At 45.4% G+C, this 7658-nt stretch overlaps 1 non-coding gene across 1 annotated transcript; it reads right to left on the bottom strand.

Moving 5' to 3' along the window:
- Positions 1-6052: 6052 nt before the first annotated feature.
- trnas-cga (transfer RNA serine (anticodon CGA)) lies at positions 6053-6134 on the bottom strand. Its single transcript has one exon. It is a non-coding gene; the product is annotated as a tRNA-Ser (tRNA).
- Positions 6135-7658: the final 1524 nt, after the last annotated feature.

The following is a 7658-nucleotide window of genomic DNA, read 5'->3' as shown; positions in this document are numbered from 1 at the left end:
TGACCAAGCATCCTTAAATGTCACAGGCAAACCGGAGTTGTAGAGAATAGTACTCATGGCTTAGCACACAGGGAATTTGCATGTTCTCTCCTGGTTTACTCCAAGTAATTTGGTTTTCTCCCATCGTCCAAAGACATCCAGTAAGGCGAACTAGCATCTCTGCATTGCACTTAGTGTATGACTGAGTGTGCTGTGGCAGGTCACGTGTGCAGGTCACGTGTGCAGGTTACGTGTCCTGTGTTGGCATCCTGTCCAGGGTGGAGTCCCGCCTTGTGGCCACTGCTGTCTGAGATGGTTTCACGCTCCCCAGTGAGTCTCCTCAGGATTAGTGATTTGATGATTAATGGATTGTTAGGTGGGTGGACGGACAATTTTAGTGTACTCCTCTGAAGTTTTGCCATCTTTTCCAGGAGACGTTAAAGTTTGTTCCTTTCCTGACTGTCACAGTGCCCAATACGTATTTGAAAGATACGAATTCACATGGGATTGTTAAAAAAAAAAAGAAGTAAATCCTGTTTTCAATCTTAAACTATTTAGCAGAGTAGTTTTTATAAATGGGTACTCGAGGGCAGTAAGTGATATTCTGAAATTGAAATTATTAGTCGTCTGTACTTTAGAATTTCAGCCGTGACCAGTCCAGGGCTGACTGTCGAGGAATCCTGACCAATGCCGTGCCGGAGGACTGGTCCTGCTTTCCAATAAAAATTTAATTCTGGGTGCCAGGGTGCCTCAGTGGGTGGGTCAGGGCGTCATACATACAGGTTAGGGGGTTTAAATCCTGCCTCCACTCTTTTTGTGGATTTTACAAATTCTCCCCGTGTCTCACAGGTTTCCTTCCATGTTATTAGGCAATTTGGCATCAATAATTTGCCCAAAGTGTTCCCTGTAAAGAACTGGCTTCCAATCCAGGCTGTTCCCCTGCCATGTGCCCTGTGCTGCCTGGATTCAGCTCCCCCCCCCCCCCCCCCCCCCCCCCCCATACGTCATGCATTTACTCCAATGTGTATTTTAGAAGTCCATTTAGTCTGCATCAGGATTTTTGGTTGCAGTCCATGTTTTTATTCTGCCTATCGTCGTAGGAATAAACTGCATATTTACACATTGGGCCCATTTTAACATGGAGGCTGGGGAGATGTTATCTGCATTGCGACTGGATAAAACATCTTCTGGCAGCAGAGGAGATGGGTCTCATTGCAACATTGCCTTGGGCTCCAGCATGTCAGCAGTACAACCAGACACAAGGACCTGTGTCCCAACATGCAGCCAACCAAAGTGTTTTACAATGAATATGACTGAACATATAGTTGCCATTAACAATTACAGCTAAAAACCATCACTACTGTAAGTAATAATCTCCACCGACATAATGGTGGATACTTAAGAAAACCATACTGATTTAAGGTAAATAAAACAAGGCAGTGTTATTTGCCCTAGGACAAAGGAATCAAGAGGGATCCATGGAGATATTTTAATTGCAATCCCATTAGCATTTCCAAGCTGCCCTCATGCTTAAGTAACGTCCCTGTACCCTGAAATATAGCTAGGAGGGGTTAAACTGGGTCCAGGTTGACTCCCCAGTCCTGGGGGAAGGATCATTGATATTGGTGCCTGTTGGGTCTTGTCAGGGGTAATGGTGACAGAACAGGGACCCAGTGATCTTCTGTTAATCTGGGGTCAGAGGGTAAGGGACAAGCAGGTGGGCGGATGTGTGACCCTCCGACGTGGGGGTTTCCGCAAATGGCACAGCCCACCACGCTGACCGCCCACCCAGCCGCAACAATGTCACAATAGCGTGTGTCTTTTAATATACCTTATTATCTCACATAGTGTGATGTTGAGACATATACCAAATATTCCTACGCAAAGGGAGGTTACCACAGAGGCAGGAATTCGTGATTCTACTCCACACAAAGGTCTTCAAAAATATGTGTCACTTTTTTAGCGGTTTTGTGCACCCAGTCTGTCACGCAGAGGCTTGATGGGACTGAGACACCCAAATCTGTCTGTTTTTGAGCAGTTCTATCTGAATACAGTTTAAAATTGAAAAGACTGACATGATGTACACATATAAAAACACTATGCTTTTGAGGATGAATATATCCATCTTCCAAACTTTTATCCTGGAAACACGGGGCAGGGGAGCACTCTAGACAGGACGCCAGCATCATAAAACAAACTTAATAGAAATTTATGGTTGAATATTAGAGGCAGTTACAAGGCTTTGTTATTTTACATTTACACTATTAAAATATACAAGGCCTCAGAGCACTGCCGGCCATAATGATCACTAATGCTTACAATATCACATTCCTCTCATACCACTCATACACACCCCCTTCTGCATGCTGTAGAAATGTGCCCATAGCATGTCTTTGGAAACCAGGTATGGTGTGACTTACATATATAAACAGCTCCTGGGCTGCAAGGATCCAGCTGCATGTGGCTTTTAATTTCCATGCACAGCTGTACTAGAACCTGAGAAAAAAGGCCACAGTTTTGCTCACCCAGAATTCAGGTGGCAGACTAAGCACATGACACTCACCATGTGACAGGTCAGCTTTGTTGCTTGGAGTCTAGGACCTGCTGAATTTACCTTTACTTTCCTCAGAATTATACAAAAGATTGTTATCTTTTTTCCCAGTAACTCCTAATTTTTGCCAGAAAGTAACTGTCAATTTTCTATTTTTGTCTTAGTCCAAATATTTGTCCAAAGACGTTCATTGAATCAGGAGATTCAGTCAAGTAACGCACTGTAGCCTCAGTCAAGATATGAAGATCTGTTTAACTGTATTATGTCCGTAAGCTAAAATAATACAATTTGCTAAAAACATCAACAGCAGCAAGAAAACAGAAACAAATGCATGAGATATAAAGATGAGATATGAACATGACACCAATATTTATGAAGATATCCATCCATCCATCCATCCATCCATCCATTATGTGCGACTTATCTGGAGTTGGGTCATGGGTTCAGCAGTCTAAGCAGGGATGCCCAGACCTCCCTCTCACTAGCCACCTACTCCAGCTCCTCCAGCGGAAAACCAAGGCATTCCCAGGCCAGCCAAGAGATATAATCTCTCCAGTGTATCCTGGGTCTGCCCTGAGGTCTCCTCCAGGTTGAACATACCTGAAACACCTCCCCAGGGAGCCAGTCAGGAGGCACCCTACATAGATGTATTAACCACCTCAACTGACTCCTTCCGATGTGGAGGAGCAGAGACTCTACTTTGAGCTCCTACCGAAAATCCAAACTCCTCACTCTAAAGCGGAGGCCAGACACCCTGTGAAGGAAACTCATTTCTGTCGCTTGAATCCATGATCTCATTCTTTTGGTCACTACCCAGAGCTCGTGACCACACATGAAGGTGGGAACGAAGATCAACCAATAAATGCATAGCTTCACCCTGCGGCTCAGCTCTCAATTCAATTCAATTCAATTTATTTTTATATAGCGCCTTTCACAACAGTGTCGTCCCAACGTACTTTACATGGATGTGTTGTGATACATTAAACATCATTAGAGAGAGTAATATAGAATGGGAAATACAGAACAGAGCTCTCTATTTACCATAACAGAACAATAGTGTCCACATTACTGCCAGTGCTGCACCAAGCCACCTGTCAATCTCCCACTCCCTTCTGCCCTCACTCATGAACAAGATGCTCTGAGAACTCCTCTGGTTGATGCAGTAACTCATTCCCCATGAGGAAAGGACAATCTACCCTTTTCCAGTCAAGAACTTGGAGGTGTGATCCTCATCTCAGCTACAGTACTTCACACTCAGCTGCAAACTACCCCAGTGCATGCTGTAGGTCACAGCCCGTTGATGCCAACAGGACCTTCTGCAAAAAGCAAAGATGCGGTCCTGCGGTCACCACACTGGACCCCCTTCACTTCTTGGTTATACCTAGAAATTCTGCCCAAAAAAGTCATGAACAGAATTGGTGACAAAGGGCAACTTTGGTAGAGTCTAACAACCTCCAGGAACGAGTCTGACTTACTGTTGGCGATGCAAACCAATCTTTCACTCCATTCATAATGGAACTGATGGCCTGCAACAATGTATACCATACCCCATACTCCAGAAGCCCCCCCCCCCCCCAGAGAACCCCCCAAGGCACATGATCATATGCCTTTTCTAAGTCCACAAAACACATGTAGACAGGCTGGGCAAACTCCTATGAACCCTCCAGTATCTTTGTGAGGGTGATGAACTGGTCTAGGGCGCCATGACCAGGATGGAATCTGCATTATTCCTCCTGAATCCATGGTTCAACCAATGGGCAGATCCTCCACTCCAGGACCCCAGGATAGACCTTCTCAGGGAGGCTGAGGAGTGTGATCGCCTTGAAGCTGGCACACATCCTATCTTAAAGATTGGGACCACCACCCCAGTCTGCTAATTCAAAGACACTGTCCCTACCCTCCACGCAATGTTGAAGTGGTGTGTCAGCCGATCAACTTCAAGAGCATTCAGGAACTCAGGGTGAATATCATCCACCCCTGGAGCCCTACCACCACCGAGTTTTTGGAAGGCATCCTTCTTCAGTCAGACATCTCCCTTTACTGCTGGTATCCACCACTGGGTTTGGGGATTGCCACCATGACAGGCACCAACAACCTTACAGCCACAGCTCTGTACAGCTGCCTCAGAACTGCAATGCCAGATTATTGCTCAATCAGGCTCAATGTCCCCTGACTCCCTCAGGATGCAAGAGAAGTTCTTCCGGAAGTGTGAGTTGAAGATCGCCCGGACACGAGCCTCCGCCAGATGCTCCCAGCACACCCTCACTATGCCTTTGGATCTACCAGGTCTTTTCAGCATCCTACCCCACCACCGAATCCAACTCACTACCAAGTGCTGATCCTTTGACAGTTCAGCTCCTCTCTTCAGTCGAGTGTCCAGAAGTCGAGTGTCACTGAAGTGGACACAAATTGGAAGACGAGATTACAAAATTGATCGTTAAACTGCGACCAAAGCTGTTCTGGTGCCAGATGCACTTATAAACACCCTTATTTTCAAACATAGTGTTTGTTATGGACAAACTGGGTTTAGCACAGAAGTCCAAAAATAGATCACTGCTTGGTTTCAGATCGGGCAGGCTGTTCCTCCCAATCGGGTTTCTCGTTACCCTTGTTACCTACATGAACATTAAAGTCCCTGAACAAAACAATGGAGTCCCCAGAGGGGGCACCTTCCAACACCCCATCTAAGGTCTCCAGGAAGGCCGGATACTCTGAACTGGTGTTTAATGCATATGCACAGATAACAGTCAGAGCGCATCCCCCGAACTTCTGCACAGATCATTAGATGAATAACCCAAGGTCATTCTCCCAAGACACATTCCTCCACAACTGTCCAGTTGGAGATTACCAACGGTCACATCTTTCCGTGTTTTTGGAGACGATAAGTGCATGCAGGGCTGCGGAGTGACTGTGAACTTTGTGGACCACTGGGAGGATTCCAGGCTTCTCCGAGAGCCAGTGTCCTGGGCCAGCTGATAACTCAGCCTAACATACAACACATGGTTCAGCCTCTACTTGTGGTAAATATAGATAGTGTGGAGGTCCTGTCCTATAAAAACTTCTGTATTTTTATTTGAATCTTGTTGCTTGATTTTGTAGTAGGAGAGGGGCCACCCACTCATTTGTATGGACTGGTTTGAAGCACACATTTTAATAGCTAAATGGTTCACAGTAGGTGCCATTTTTACGGTTGTTGATTTGTGGGAGGTTGCAGGCACATGAGCAATAGAAGAGGCTTTGTAGTCTGAGGTTGTGCTTTTCAATGAGAAGCCTCTTAAAATCGGAATGTGATGCGTGAGGCTCCTTATGCCTCTTTATATCGCAATGCCATCGCTAAAACAAGCGGCCCAGAGATGATTTGGCAGCACGTTTTCAGATTATTTGTAGAGCATCAGATGTTGCTGGGACTTTTTCCCCAAAGGGATCGCATCCTTAGGACATTATATTTTTATTAAAAAAGCCAGCATCACAGGCATGTTTCAGGAGCTAAAAGAAACAGCACCAACCGAAAGCAAAGCACCACGTCACAGACAGGATTCGAACCTGCGTGGGGAAACCCCATCGGATTTCGAGTCCAACGCCTTAACCTCTCGGCCACTGTGACTCTGAGCAAAACTTAATGCTGATAGGCACACTATGACATTATGAAGGGGAAGGGACTAAAAAAATATTATTTCACACTATAGTTAAAGAGTATAAGTATAATTAGGAGTAAAAGGACATACCAAAAAACAACACATGAGCCAGTTATGGGTCCAGAGTTCCTCAGGAGTAGGTCTGGAATCTTCAGACAAACAAATTGTGTGTTTACAGAACTCCCAGCTATTGCAAGAGCTAACTTCATGCTTCGAGCTGTGAAACGAAATGAAGGTCCTTTAGTTACCCTGAACACTCAATTAATAGAAACCACAAAATAAATCTCTGGATGTAAGCAAAGCTTTGCATGTTTTCAAGACCGTGGAAAGGCCCCGGCTCACATTCCAGCTGCTAAAGAAAATATGTTTAATCAAACCAGTATGTCAGCCACCCCCCCCAATAAAACAAGTGCTCTGCAAGCTAGCGGATGGGAGTCAGAGCGCTATCACGATTTCTCCAGCCTTTAACTAAAAATAGTCTGCTTTACAGTGCAGAGCGAGAAAGAAAGCAATAACTCTATCTGCAGGATAGTTCATTTAAACCCCAAGGTGCTTTTTAGCAATTATGTTCAAAAACCATATTGACAAATTCCTCATTTTGGACATGGAAAATTTCTGTCCACTGTTTGTAACTTTTAAAGTTTTATATTATTTACATATGATATTCCACCTAAAGAAGGGTGCCAGAGCGGCTCATTGGCTGATCACCTCACACTCCAGGGCTAGGAGTATTAAGTGTCACCCTGCTCCGTGTTTGGGGAGTATTCATGCTCTCCCCGTGTCATGAGGGTATCCTCGGGTGCTTTTATTTCAGCCTAATCGCATGCTGACACGTGAGCTGGCATCTCTAATTTGCCCATCGTGAGTGATTGTGTGTGTGCCCTACAATGCCCTTTCCTGGCCGTCTGCTAGCTGGTGCACTCTCCAAACCCCCGGCCCTCTACTGGATAAGCGCTTAGAGCACTGCTGGACAAACTAAGGCGTAATCACTTTGATGCTTTCAAGTGTGAATGGGCATGTAGACTTAGCAGTTAGTTTGTCACCGGCTACCGACTCACCAGTTTGCGGCACCGAAGCTTAGTGGGTGCAACACTAGGAGAGAAATACCTCCTTCCAAGAACTGCCAGATGAGAGCACAGGAGTTAAGAGCGAGCAGCAGGAACCGACCCCAAGCCAGCCTGGGTGGGAAGGGAAGCCCTGCAGATTTCTGATGGTGAACTCAGATCATTTCATCATCTCCTGCCTCCCAAGTGTTGTCTTTTTGCAATGATATCATCAATCTCCCGACATCAGCGCTGCGTCCGCTGCGGACGGAAATGCACTTTTTAAACGCCATTTAATCGGAAAGCTGAAGGGTAACCCAGGGCAAATATATTTATTTACCCACTATGAAAACCGAAAACTTCGCAGACACATAATTGCTTTGTAAATTTCAGCTGTTTTATGGCTCTCAGAGAATTATGTGGTTCACGTACCCTAAAGTTTGGGCTGTG

This window comes from Paramormyrops kingsleyae, chromosome 19 (genome assembly GCF_048594095.1).
Source record: "Paramormyrops kingsleyae isolate MSU_618 chromosome 19, PKINGS_0.4, whole genome shotgun sequence".
Taxonomy (NCBI): domain Eukaryota; kingdom Metazoa; phylum Chordata; class Actinopteri; order Osteoglossiformes; family Mormyridae; genus Paramormyrops; species Paramormyrops kingsleyae.
This window is presented reverse-complemented; position numbering and strand designations above follow the sequence as displayed.